The sequence below is a fragment of the Nycticebus coucang genome, chromosome 13, assembly GCF_027406575.1.
Source record: "Nycticebus coucang isolate mNycCou1 chromosome 13, mNycCou1.pri, whole genome shotgun sequence".
NCBI classification, from domain to species: domain Eukaryota; kingdom Metazoa; phylum Chordata; class Mammalia; order Primates; family Lorisidae; genus Nycticebus; species Nycticebus coucang.
The window spans coordinates 18,458,187-18,472,953 of NC_069792.1; the positions used below are offsets into that span (position 1 = coordinate 18,458,187).

General features: G+C 40.1%; 1 protein-coding gene across 2 annotated transcripts in view; it reads left to right on the plus strand.

The window, feature by feature from the left end:
• PREX2 (phosphatidylinositol-3,4,5-trisphosphate dependent Rac exchange factor 2) overlaps positions 1 to 14,767 on the plus strand; it is a 299,369-nt gene that overhangs the window by 2,399 nt on the left and 282,203 nt on the right. The window contains exons 1-2 of one of the 2 annotated variants that reach the window (XM_053558921.1): positions 5,462 to 5,730; positions 5,813 to 6,015. The exons of the other annotated variant lie outside the window; for it this stretch is intronic. The gene's annotated coding sequence lies outside the window, so the exon portion shown is untranslated. Of the gene's footprint in view, positions 1 to 5,461; positions 5,731 to 5,812; positions 6,016 to 14,767 lie in introns of those variants that run through there. 2 annotated transcript variants of the gene reach the window in all.

The following is a 14,767-nucleotide window of genomic DNA, read 5'->3' on the forward strand; positions in this document are numbered from 1 at the left end:
GGCCCGGGGCCTGCTATACAACAATGACAACTGCAACCAAAAAAATAGTTGGGCATTGTGGTGGGTGCCTGTAGTAAAAGCTACTTGGGAGGCTGAGGCAAGAGAATCACTTAAGCCCAAGAGTTTGAGGTTGCTGTGAGCTGTGACTCCATGACTGTACCAAGGGCGACATAGTGAGATTCTGTCTCAAAAAAAAAAAAAACAACAAAAAACAAAAGATTAAACTGTGCTAATATGTACCCAAAACTTTTAAGATATTCAAACTCTTTAGCCTGGTAATTCCTCTTCTAGGAACGTATCCTAAGGAAATGATCAGAAATGGAGACAAATAAAAGTTTTTGAGTTTTTTTGTAACAAATCTACCAACAAATCTTTTTTTAACTACTATGGCTATTTTTTATAAAAGTTTTTTTTTTCTTTTTTTTTTTTGTAAATAGCCATAGTATTAAAAAAGGTGAGTGATGATTGGGTGGCGCCTGTGGCTCAGTCGGTAAGGCGCCGGCCCCATATACCGAGGGTGGCGGGTTCAAACCCGGCCCCGGCTGAATTGCAACCAAAAAAAAAAAAAAAAAAAAATAGCTGGGTGTTGTGACGGGCGCCTGTAGTCCCAGCTACTCGGGAGGCTGAGGCAAGAGAATTACTTAAGCCCAGGAGTTGGAGGTTGCTGTGAGCTGTGTGAGGCCACGGCACTCTACCGAGGGCCATAAAGTGAGACTCTGTCTCTACAAAAAAAAAAAAAAAAAAAGGTGAGTGATGGATTTGTTGCAAAAAATTGATAGATTATTCCTAAGTCAAATTTAAATGTCAGCTAGATTAGTCATTAGTCATTTCTGTCACTGCTTTAAGCCATTAACGTGGACGAAGGATAACTCTTACCTTTGTTAGGAAGAGGAAGAAGAAGTAGAAAATATATTTTTAGTTCTACCAATGTATTATTGCTTCCAGGCTCCACAAATAAGCAAACAGGATGTTATTTCCTTTCATTAAAAGAATGTATGACTGGAGGGGAAATTTTTTTTTTTTTTTTGAGACAGTCTCATTTTGTTGCCCTCCGTAGAGTGCTGTGGTGTCATAGCTCATAGCAACCTCAAACTCTCGGGCTCAACCGATTCTCTTGCCTCAGCCTCCCAAGTAGCAGGACTGACGTGAGACTCTTTAGAGATGAGGTCTTGCTCCAGCTCCAGCTGGTCTTGAACTTGTGAGCTCAGGCAATGTACTCGCCTTGGCCTCCCACGTGCTAGGATTAGAGGCATGAGCCACCACACCAGACCTAGGGAAAATTTCCTTAGTGAGATCTTTTGTACTTCTCAGTCCTCTCTGTCCTTAATTGGCCTTTAAAGGAGAGAGCACCTCCCAGACGGTCCATGAGCGTTGCCTTTTTTTCTCTACACACCATAGCACCATACATCCTCTTTCTAGTTGCAGGCCAGGCACACACTGTTTGCATGGACACAATTCTTTGCTTTAAGCTGGCTGCCTTTACTGAGAGTGGCTTGCTCTTCCCATGGTGGGCCGTACTTTCTCAGGAGTCTGCTTTTGTGCTTCCTGGGGCCTTCCTTCTGTATTTGGTGGATCTCTATTGGGCATTCAAGGCTCAGTTATCTTCCTCTTTCCAGGTACTTCGTGTGTTGTAACCACTCTACCCCACATTTACTTCTTCCACAGTACCCCAAACAGTTAATGCATGTATTTGTTTACGATAGTCTCATTCTACTAGACCATCTAAGCTCCTTGAGAACAGAGGCACATCTTGTTTGTCTGTGTTTCCTACAGTTTGGTGCAGTGCTGTGGCCTTCTGGGTAAATTTAACTTGGTAAACGCTTATTGAATGAATGAATGAATGAATGAGCAAATTGACCCATCCTTTGTCTGTCCTTCCATCCCATTTGTAAGGACACATCATTAAAATTTTGTTTTTCTTCCATTTAATCTGAGTAGATAGTTGGTGTTTCTGAAGTTTTTCTCAGGCACATATAAATTTATGCCACAAAAGTTTCAAATTCGGTCTGTAGCACCTGTCTTTAAACAGAAGCATGATTTCACTCGGGGGTAAGGTATTAAAGTCTTTATAACACACTATTATTTCATCCCATGGATTCTAAATTTTCATTTGAGATCATGGATAGCTTATACCATGTAGATTAATTATTTCTAGGTTATCGATAAAATGGTAAAGAGTGAACTAATTTGCTTGAATTTATGTTCATATTTTGCTTGGGAAGTGAAATTTTGTGACTTAATAGAAATACTTTAAAATATTCTTTATAGGCTCGGCGCCTGTGGCTCAAGTAGTATCTTCAGACACATTCCTGAACTTTTCAAACCCCTTTCCTTTACCTGTACAATGGGAAAATACAGCATTTCTCCAGGTTCCTGCGTTGCTCTTGATCCAATGTCTGCCTCATAAAAGGGCCCCATCGTAGTTACTGATATTTCCGCTGATGCTGCCATTGCTATAGAGAGCCATACGTATAAGGTAGCTATTAATTCTTTTCTGTTATATTCTCATTTACCCTTTTCCCATGTCTTGAGTATATTCTTTGCTCCTTCCTTCTGCATTTCCCATCTGTCAGTGTAGCCCTTTTCTTGGTATTCTTATAAATGCTCAGTTAGTTGACTTTAAGACAGTGAGAAAATTTCATATTCCATGTGTACTTAGTATGGCGTCATGCAGATTGCACTAAACAGTTGCATATTCACCATCTGATTTGGCTTAACATATGTATATTTCTTTGCTCTTTCAATTGGTGCTCCCTGGACCTCCAGAGGCCCTTGCATAGGGTTGGGGGAAGTTGAATTTTATGGCTTTGTGCTTTCCACCAAGTCTTCTCCCAGCATGGGCCCACATTTCTCTGATTTGTACTTTTGCAAAAGCAGCTAGAAAACCACTTACCTAGTTGGTAAATTCCCAGAGAACAGGACTGTGCTTGACTTCCTAAGTAGGCTTTTCTTGGCCTAAACATGGTGCTTTGTAAATAGCAGGTGCTCAAGAACAAACAAACAGGCAAACAAAGCAAAAGCAAACAGAGCAGACTGAATGAATCTGAAAGCAACCTCTTTCAGGCATGACCCGACTCTTCCGGGCAAAGATGAATTGATTCAACACATTATGCTGCAGCCTTATGTTATGGCCTGGGTTGTGTGCCCCTGCAAGATTCATGTCTTGAAGCTCTAACTCCCAGTATTCCAGAATAGGACTGTATTTACAGAGAGGCTTCTAAAGGGGTGATTACGTTAAAATGAGGTCCTTAGGGTGGACCTTCTTCCAATCTGACTGGTGTCTTTAAGGGGAGATTTGGACACGCAGGAGGTTTTAGCCATGACGTGTGTGCACCGAGGAAAGACTGTGTGAGGACACAGGGAGAAGGCGGCCTTCTGCAGGCCAAGCATGGAGACCTCAGGAGAAACCAAACTATTGCCGTTTTGATTTTACACTTCCAGCTCTCAGAAGAATGCGAATTTCTGTTCGCATAAAATAAATTTCTGTGGTATTTTGTCCTGGCAGTCTGAACAGCTAGACGAAGGCAGCTGTGGGTGTTGGCGATGTGAAGAGAAGTAAGGCTTGGCCTTAACCTGTGCTCGGCTCATAGTTTAATGGAGGAAAGAGAAAAGTACAGATCATAACACTATGGGAGGAGTGTGGCCATAGAGCCATAAGCAGGGTGGCCTGGAGGCTTGAATGGACTCTCTCGGTTGAGGAGTCAGGGAAGTTATGGGAAGAGGTGAGGACAGAACTGGCTCCTGAAGGATGAGGGGGAAGGTGCCTGACTGGCCAGCGTTAGATCCATCCCCAGAGAATAGTGTGGGCAGTGTGACCTCTGCGTGGCAGAGCCCGGCATGCTGGGGGCTAAAACAGTCTTATAATTATGTCTTATTATAATACAATGATAGTCATATAAAATAGTACCTATTGAGAATAGATTCGTTTCTTAGCAAAGGAATTCTGTTGACAGGATAGTGGAAAAAATACTGGAGTCTGGTTACCCAGGAGGAGGCTGTCACTGCATCAGGCCCAGGAAGAAATATGGATGTCTGATCTAAGGTAGAAGCAATGGGGAGGATAAAAAACAAGAAGTCCGAACTGAGCCATGAAAAACCAAACACCGGCAACTGTGAGGCGTTTCTTGGTTAGAACCTTTAGTATTTTGTGTGATTCACTCAGAAGTGGCGGTTTAAATATAGTGGAAAATATAGGATGGTGAGAAGACAATGAATTTGGTTTTGAACATATTGAACTGGGCCCTAAATTCTGTGTTTTTTTTTTTTTTTAGACAGAGTCTCACTCTGTGGCTCAGGCTAGTGTGCTGTGGTGTCATAGTTCACAGCAACCTCAAACTTCTGGGCTCAAGAGATCCTCCTGCCTCAGCTTCCTGAGGAATAGCTGGTTCTACAGGTGCCTGCAATGACACCTGGCTAGTTTTTCTATTTTTAGTAGAGAAGGGGTCTCTCTCTTGATCAGTCGGGCTAGTCTGGAACTCCTGATCTCAGTGCCAGGTCAGCAGACCCTGCCTCCTGCCTCAGCCTCCCAGAGTGCTAGGATTACAGGTGTGAGCCACCACACTTGGCCTTCTGCTGTGATTTTTAAAGAAAGGAAGGTGGAAGTTAAGAAAGAACTGGAATGACACTTCAAGACGGAGTAATTAATTAACTGATCATGTATATATATGTTGCGGCTATCAGGTGGATGAGATGACACAAGGGGAACAATGATAGGAAGAAAACCTACAAACCAAGGGTAAGATATTGACAAGCTGATATTTCAAGTTTAGAGGAAGAGTGAAGTGTCTTGCAGACGACTTGAAGCCATCAAAGGTTGAAACAGAGAACCAGGAGAGAGTGAGGTCTTGAAAGCTAAGGAAGGATCTGTTCTCCAGAAGAAAGGTCTTTGGAAAGCGTCAGAAGTGGAGAGGTGGGAAGTGTAAAGACTCGAAGCGGTCACTGGATATGGCAATTAGAATCTCATTGGGGTTTTACCTTCAGGAGGATGTGTGAGCAGAAACCGGATTGTAGGAACGAGTTCAGATGTGAGTGGAAGCCGAGAAGAAAGAAACAGACGGACAGTTTGGTGGTAAATGCAAGGCGAGAAATAGGTTAGTAACGGAAGGGGACGATTTTGTCTAGGGACGTTTAAGAGTATAGCCCAGGGGAAGGGGAGAATGAGAAGGGAATTGAAGCAGCTACAACAGAGCATGGCAGAAGGCAGATGGTGTCTTCAGGGACACCACAGGGAGTGTCCCCATGGCGCCAAGAGGCAAGGTAGGCTTTTGGCAAAATGTACTGAGACATCCTGCCAGGAGACGTGCCCATGGTGAAACGCCATTACAAACGCTAAGAATGGGCGATTTGATTCACGATTCTAACGTAAATTAAATCTTGATTTTAGTATAGCTCATATAATTCTAATACATTTAAATGAAAATGTAAATAATTTTAATAAATGGTAATGAATCTTTTAATAAAGAATAATGAAAATCCATCTCATGAAAATAAATACTATGAATAAGATTTTTAAGGAAATAATGCACACGGAGATGGTGAGGTGACAGGCATGACAGGGCTTGGGTCAGGGGCTGCTGACCTGGCACTGAAACTTACACACTGTCCCTTTGGGCAATCTACAATCTACATAGTCTCTTTATTTTGCCTTAGTTTCATATTCGGAAAACACATTTGATGATATCCCACAGAACTAGCCTAAAGTTCAAATCAGCTTCTGCAAGTAAAGTCTTGGTAGGTGTTAAGTGTTTTCTCCTTATTTCCCTCCCTAAACTTCAAGGTTAGTTCCCTCAACCTGTCGTCTTCTCCCTCACAGATTGAGCCTGGCACTTGCTCAGGTCTGCTTGATAGTCACCACGCTGGGCTGTGACCCTGACTCCTCTAAGCATGGAAGCAAAAGGAAGGGTTTAATGGAGAGGGCAAGGTCCTGAGGAGGCCAGAAGCCTTTGGGAATGCAGGAGTGGGGTTGTCTGGGAGCCCCTGAGGGAGGGACCGCCCTCCTGTGGAAGGAACTCACAGGTGAGGCCAAGGGCCACTTGAGGGAGAGGGAAGTGCTGAGGTTTCTGCCTGCTGGCTGTTCTTTCTCTCTGAAGTTGAACTCTGGTTTTCTGTCTGGGGTTCTGTTTCATTTTTGTTTGGTTGTTGTTGTTCCTGAAAGTGAGGAGCCCTGAAGAGAATAGTAAACATTTGGAATGTACACTTTCAGGAATAGAAAAGGGAATTGAACTTGTATGTCTGAGGCTGCACCGTGATGCTCTTTACACAATTATTCTTTAATGCATTGTGTAGATCTAAAAGTTAAAAGAGAGAAGTAAGCAATTCTAGTTTACTACATCTAATATGACTAGGTACAAATCTCAGAAATAATGACAATTGTTTTTGAAACCATGATGCACATTGTACATTGGTTTATCAACATTTTGGTGTGTGTACATTTTTTGTCAGTGCAGTGGTACGATCATAGCTCACTGCAACTTCAAACACCCTATGTTAAACCATTCTCCTGCTTCAGCCTCCTGAGCAGCTGAGATTACAGCCACGTGCCACCACACGGCTAATTTTTTAAAATTTGTTTTTGGAGGGATGGGATCTTGCTGTGTTGGTCAGGCCTGGTCTCACATCCTGGTCCCAAGTGAGTCTCGTCTGCCTCTCAGAGTGCTGGGATTACAGGTGTAAGCCACCACGCCTGGCCTCAGTACTTGTTTTTAACAGTGTTGTGTTCACTATTCTTTTACTATACACCTGGCATTGTGTCTTAATGCTAAATAAAATATTAGTTCTGTGTTTTAAGTACTATTAGTTTGACTTAAAAATAATTCTTTTTAGCCTGGGCAACAGCGAGACCCATTTCTACTTAAAACAAAGAAAAAAAAAAAAAAACATTAGCTGGGCTTGATGACACACACCTAAAATCCCAGCTCCTCAGGAGGCTGAGGAGGAAGAAGGTATACCTTCTTCTTCTTTTTTTTTTTTTTTAAGACAAAGTCTCTCTCTGCCCTGGCTAGAGTGCCTTGTGTCCTAGCTCATAGCAACCTCAACTTGCTGGGACTAGAGGCCCCTGCCACAACGCACAGCTTGTTTTGCTATTTTTAGTAGAAAGGGGGTCTCGCTTTTGCTTGGGCTGGTCTCAAACTTCTGAGCTCAGGTGATCCACACACCTTAGGCTCCAAGAGTGCTAGGATTACAGGGGTGAGCCGCTGTGCCTGGTAAGGAAGATGTATCTTGAGCCCAGCAATTTGAAGTATGACAATATCACTGTACTCTAGCCCAGGCAACAGAACAAGGCCCTGTCTAAAAAAGAAATAGTTTTCATTTGCATTCTTTCTTTAAAAATCTTATATATAATACTTACTTTTCATGAGATGGATTTGTTATTCTTTATTAAAAGACTAATTAAGGGCAGCACCCGTAGCTCAGTGGGTAGGGCTCCGGCCACATACACTGAGGCTGGAGGGTTTGAACCCAGCCCCGGCTTGCTAAACAGCAATGGCAACAACATAAAAATAGCCGGGCGTTATGGCGGGTGCCCGTATTCCCAGTTACTCAGGAGGCTGAGGCAAGAGAATCGCTTAAGCCCAAGAGTTTGAGGTTGCTGTGAGCTGAGATGCCTCGACACTCTACCCAGGGTGACATAGTGAGACTCTGTCTCAAAAAAACAACAACAACAAAAATACATACATAAATAAATAAATAAATTTATTAAAATCATTTAAGTTTATTAGAATTATATTAGTATAGTAACAAGATCTTTAATTTATAATTGTAAATCAGAGTTTATAATTTATTAACAATTTTATTAGTTATATTAAAATCAAGATCATTTTTCATTTACAACATTATAGGTGTTGCCTCAATCAAAAATTAAGGAAAAACATCCCCTAGTAAATGTTTTCATTGCTTAAAAATGTTGGGGGCTGGGCGCGGTGGCTCACGTCTGTAATCCTAGCACTTTGGGAAGCTGAAATGGGAGGATTGATTGAGCTCAGGAGTTAGAGACCAGCCTGAGTGAGAGAGAGACCCCGTCCCTAAAAATAGCTGGGTGTTGTGATGGGCACAGGTAGTCCCAACTACTTGGGAGGCTGAGACCAAAGAATCACTTTGGTGATTTGAAGTTGCTGTGAGCTATGATGCTACAGCACTCTCTACGCAGGGGCACTCTACCCAGGGCACAGCTAGAGACTCTGTCTCAAAGTGTGATTGGGTCACTTTTCCCATGCTATTAAGCATAATCATTTGTATCCTGACATATCTAATAAAAACTATGTGTTTCTTCTCTACTCTTGTGATCTAAGAATTTGATCTAAAGATTCAATGATGGTAATTATAAGAAAATTGATCAAAGTAGAGGGTTTGATTTTTAAACACTTGTAGTTAGTATAGATGATTTTGGAGTTTGATTTCTTCAATAAGTTTGTTGTATTCTAGCCTTATATATAGCTAAGCATAGTGCGCAAAAAAGGACCGATTTTGCTGGAGAATGTCTAAGCCAAGGACATTGTGTTCTGTCATTAATGCGAAATGCATACTTTCCATTAAAAGGCAAGCCCTTCATTTGAAAAGGTTAAATTGTATAATACTTAAGAAATTACTCCAGCTGGTTAAATTTAGAGTACTGATACAAAAAATATTCTCTGTATTTATAGCGAAAATATAGCAATCTGGAATGTGGATGGGTAAACGTTTTTATTTACTTTAAATAAAACTTTGTTTCCTTCTCTGAGAGCGTCAAATAAAGGCTTATATCTATGTGTAACTTTGCCAGTTTTGCTATTTTAATTATCTATTTAAGTTGTCGTCTTGCCAGTAGGAGAAGCTTTATAGATGGTGACACATTTTCAGAGATTGTGCAAGAGATGCTGATGTTTTCCCTTGATGCCTTGCAATGCCTCAACTTGGCCTTGTTTTCATGCTCTGTTGGAGTTCCAGCCTTTTTTTATTTGAGACTATTGCCCCAAAGAAAGGAATCTTAGGATTCCAGAAATAACCTCTCCCATTCCAAAGCTTCATTTCTGCCAATAGCAGTAGGGGAAGATCTATGGAAAGGCGTTATTGACCTAAATGTTAGACCCACACTCAACATATTCCATGATTACTTTAATAATTCATTATTTTCTCAGAAAGGAAATGATAGGTATGAAGGAGGATTTCATTTCCTGTGTTACTTTGACTTTGTTTAACTTTAATATATTTTTATATTTTATATAGGACTACATTTATGTATTTTATATTTTTTAAAAAAATTATTTTGTGTATTCTAGATACAATTTTATCTCCATGTTACTTATACCGCTTCGTAATAAAACCTCTGGCAGAGACTTCTAATGGTCCCCAACATCCAATATTTTTTTCTTCTGTATTCTGTAATGATAAAAGTTTTAGCTTTGTATGTGATTAATCGGCTTGAGACCACATTTCCCAGCCTCCCTTGCAAGTCAGTGTGAACATACATGTAAGTTCCAGGCAGTGGGAGGTTAGCAGAAGGCACATGAGTCACTTCTAAAGTGAAGGACTCACGTGGAGGAGTATGCACTCTATTTTCCTTTCCTTCTCCTTCCTGGCCGGTATGAGGATGTGATGGCAGGTGACAGGGCAGCCGTTTATAAACCATGAAGTGGAAGTCACATGTTCTGGGTGAGAGAGCCACAGAACAGAAGGAGACCATTTCTTCATTAAAACAGTCTAATCTATCTCCTGTTAAAAATGGACATGTAAGATAAATCAATATTTATTTGTCCTACAGTCATCCATTTTGATTCCAAGTCTTCTTTGACTTAAGCAAATCATTAATGAATTGGCCAACTTTATTTTTGTGCCCTTGTCTTGTTAAGCTGAATACCCTTAGTACTTTCAGTTTTTCTTTAATAAATCTTCTCTAGCTCTGACATGATTTCCCTGGTTTATGCTAAAACCGTATTCTTCTTCTTTTGGCTATAGTTGTACTTTAGTTATTTTAGTTTTTTTCTTTAGAGGAAGAACAGCATTTGTTTTAACCTGTACTTACATATTCCTTTTTCCTGGAGGCCGGGATTTTTGTGTTTATTATGTATATTGTAAGGATATTTGTTCAGCTGCTTTAACTGAGACCAAAGAACAGTAGTTTAAACAATGCAGCAGAATTGTTTGTGACTAGGAAAGCTGTGTGTAATCAACACGGCTTTTCTTAGGTCCTCTCTTGGAACTCTAGTTATTTTTTTGACTCAACATTGTCCAAGGTTGTTCCAGGGGAGTACACAGCTCAGCTGTGTCAGGTCATTCAGAGACTCACCTCCACCCCCTCCTGCTTCTTCTGTCTTTCTGCTCTGTCATCCTCTGGGACCAATTAAATCAGAGTCCGTGGGGGTGGGAAGCATGTATCAGTATTTTATGTATTTTCATCAGGTGGTTCCAAGGGGTAGAAAATGTGGAGGAACCAATACAGTAGGAAGTTGTTCTTGTCTATATGGTGACAAGATCCTAACTAGTATCCCTGTCACATTCAAGCCCCAGGGGGTTGGAGGATGGGAGACACAGTGGAGGGCCAGCATTCCCTTCAAGGATGTGACCCAGAAATGACACACATCACTTTCACTCTCGTTCCATGGCTAGCTCTTTGTAAGATGGCCAGTCTAGCTCTAAGGGAGACCAGGAAATATTCTGACTGGTTGGATAACCATGTACTCTCCTGAAACTTAGGGACTTCTACCCTAAAAGAATATATTCTTGTCCACATATAAATCCATCTAATATTTATCCATCTCTTCACACTTGTTTATAAGAGCTCCAAAGCTCCCTAAGAGTTGTTTTTCTTTTCTACTTTTTCTTTTCTTTTCTTTTTTTTTTTTTTTGTTATTGGCTTTCATTACAGAAAGTCTTCGGGGGATATGAAGATTTTATGTAACTTTAAAATTTTTCTAAAGTCTCCAGGAAGAAATGCTCCAGGACAGTATGGAAATCATGTTTTTGTTATGTCCTTGTAATGTGCAAGGCACTGCGTGTTTGTATCTTTGTAGATAACTCACAATTTACAACTACCTTCAAGGCTTGGGTCATTGTATGTCACACCTGAGGACACTTGGGTCAGCGCCTAAGTGGGCAAGGGGGTATTTTAAGTAGATCCAGTGTACAGCTATTCTAAGACATTTTGCCAATGATTCACTGGCCTGGGCATTTCTGGATTGTGGGAATCGTATGATTAATCAGACTAGGAAAACCAAGGCAGATGTTGGAACCGGGACACAGAACTTGTTCACTCTGGAAGTACACAGAATCCAGAAGTCAGGAAGGAACAATAGTTCATTTCAGGCAAACCGTGAAGAGCAAAAGGGCCAACAGAAGCTTATGGTCCATCCAAGACCAGGTCACAGCCAGACAAGCACTCAGTAGCCAAAATTACCCAGAAGTCAGGAGTTTCTCTCACAGCAATAAGGAAGCACAGTGAACCTTTTAAAAATAGACAGTCTTAGTTTTCCCGTCCGTGTATCTGTTAACATACATCGTTACTGATACTATTCCCAGTTTGATTTAATTCCTCTTGAATCATTTGGATTTCCTTGCGTTTACAGTATTTCCCAACAGATTGGAACTCTTCATTCTGTGTTTAAATATAGCTCATGTGTTTATCCTGTATGTGATTAAATTAGAAGATATTTGAGGCAAACATACAGAAAATTAGTATATATAAAATTAGCATACATATAACTAGTCTGTGTATATGTGTCTTTGTCTGGGAACATGTATATTTACATACACACATATGTATATATATATATGTATATATACTCCAAAATGTGTGTATTTCTTGTGCACTCAGTGTATACTTCTCTATAAAATGTTTGCCCTTTTCTGCATTCAATGGATGTTTTTTAGATTGTTTTGGTAGAAAGCCTTAATGTGACTTAAACACAAATGAAATGAATTCTTTGTTAAAATGATCCTTATTCCCGAGAGTGTTCTATTTTGATAGGCTAGGCAGAGGAGAGTAAGTGGCATTCTGGTAGTCAAAGAGTGAAGGTTGATAAATGGACCGTGTTATATATTTATGTAGTCCTCAGTTTTTAGCAAGGACAGTTAGCACAATCCTATAATCTTAAGGTCCAAAAAGGAATAATGTTATAGCCAGAAGAGCATAGCTTTCAATTGCAATTACAGTATGCAAAGTTGATGTTTCTCTCGTATGTTTTCCAGTGAACTAGTAATTCTTACGTATCACGTGGATATTCTCTGTATGGTGAACACTTCTGAGAATAGCAAATATTTGGGGGCATTTAAGTTGTAATTTTTTTTAGTTTGTATTTGAGGTGGACTTAATTATGAGGAACTTGATATTCAAATGGAGCCTCAGTTTTATTTTTATGTATGTATGTATGCATGTTTTGAGCCTCAGTTTTAAGCATTCATATTTCTATAGCTGGGGATTTGGATCAGATTCAACTTTAATGGCACAGTGAAAACATAGGCAAATCTTAATGTAAGATCTATATAGTTAGGATATTTAAATATATTTTAAAAAAAGAAAAGGTCGGTCAATTAGATTTAAAGAACAAAATTGCTTCTAGGTTTACTATATTGTACTGTCTATCTTTCTTATGAAATATTTCTTTTCCAGCCTGTCAGAACTCAAAGTTCTAACTCCTACAATATTCTTTTTCCTTAGTATTTAATATGTGCTAAGTGAAATTTGCAAACTGTTTAAAATAAACAATATAGAACTAAAAACATCTAAAAAAGTAACAAAAAAATCTACCACAAAATGGAATTAAAATGTTTTTTTTTTTTTTTTTTTTTTTTTTGTAGAGACGGAGTTTCACTTTATGGCCCTCGGTAGAGTGCCGTGGCCTCACACAGCTCACAGCAACCTCCAACTCCTGGGCTTAGGCGATTCTCCTGCCTCACCCTGCTCACTGAGCCACAGGCGCCGCCCAAAATGATTTTTTTATTTGTGTCCAAAACCAACTTCATTAACTTGTGAAAAACATTATTGTCAGCATTTTGTATTTTTGTATTTTTTATTTTTTGGCTGGGGCCCTACTCCTTGAGCCAGAGGCGCCGTCCCCAGCATTTTATATTTTGGGGGTCAGGTCAGTCTAAATAATGTCATCAATATGCTAAGTGTTGTGATTTATTCTATCCAGTGAATGTTTGCAGAAACCCAGAGTCCAGATATCTTCATTCTTAATGTTCCAAGTCATAATTATTGAGCACCTACTGTGTGCCAATCACTGTTGTAGGATGTAGCACTGAGAATTAAAAATCCTTGCTTTCATTGAACTCTGACTCTAATTCAGGAGATGCAAGATAAACAAATGAAATATGCAGTATATTAGCTAGCTTTTTTTTTGTGTGTGTGTGTGCCAATAAAACTTTATTTACAAAAACAGTTGGTGGGAAGGATTTGACCTGTCAGCCATAGTTTGCTGACTCCTGTTTTAGGGCAATGCTATCCAATGGAAATATAATGCAAACCACACACACAATTTAAAATTTTCTAGTAGCCACATTAAAAAAGTGTAATGAAACATGTGAAATTAATTTTAATTCTACGTTCTTAATGTAATATGTCTAAATTTTATCTTTTTGACATGTAATGAATTTAAAAAGTATTAGTGAGATATCATATATATATTTTGTTATAGCGCATATTACACACTTAAAACATACCTCAAGTTAGATGAGCCACATTTTAAGTGGTTGGTAGCCACATATGGCCAGTGGCTACCATATTAGATAGCACTACCCTTTATCTGCGTGGTTAAAGTGGCTCATGACACCACTCTCAAGTTCCAGATTATGACAAGAAGGAGGGGAGCTCATGCCCAATTGTCTCAGCTTTAAGGCTCCAGATATATTAGCTAGCTTAAGTGCCTGGGAGGATAAACAAACAAAGAAGAGGAATTTTTGTCAGTGTGTTGGCATTTTTATATAGGAAGAGAAGGCAGGCATTCACTCTTTTTTGTCATACTTCTTTCCATAAATCTCTAAAAATATTTAAAAATAACTTTTCTTTTTCGCTGTTAACCTTAACAGATAACTCCATGAAAAAAAATGCTATTCAATTCTCTTGTCCATCTCTAGAGTATAATAAACCCAGATTATGAATAAAGACGTATAGTTTTGACTAGTGTAATTTGTTAGCTGCTGTTTTCTAGTAAATTGCCTTAACTAAAATAGGCATATTTTTTTGAGGGTGTAATGCAAACTAAAAATAATGCTACCTCACCCTGTTCGATGTTTATATAATCGAGGAGCTTATTTTGAGGGGTGTTCTGTCAATAAGGTTTCCTGCCCCAGCAGCTCTGTGTCCAGTGGGAATAGCAGCCACAGCGGAGTGTGTCACGGGTGGGGACCTAGCTCCGTGCAGTCAGCACTTCATTGACTGAAAAGTTTCTGCTGGAAATGAAGTGTCCTTAGCAGCAAGGGGACCGAAGCAATGACTAAGTGAGCCAGGGTGGGAATCAGAGACCTTGAATGCAGCTGCATCTATGTAGTGAAGGCAGTTTTCTGATCATTCGGTCCTCCCAGGCGTGAGTTCAAAGCTAAGGGACGAAGTGCATACCTTCACACAGTTTTCTCCCTCTGAAAGGGAGCAAGAGGGGGTACCTTGGAAGCCCCGCTCCCTTTCTTCCTATGGTATTTTCTCCCTGATGTCCCTATAGAAGTGACTCCCTTGAGACACTTGGCGACAGCTGGATGCAGCCCTTTTGTGGCCTAGGAAGAGCCATTAGGAGCCTCTGCCAGAGACTGGGGAGGGGAGAGGTCACTTGAGGACTGTGGAAAATATTCCCTCTCCCCTCCA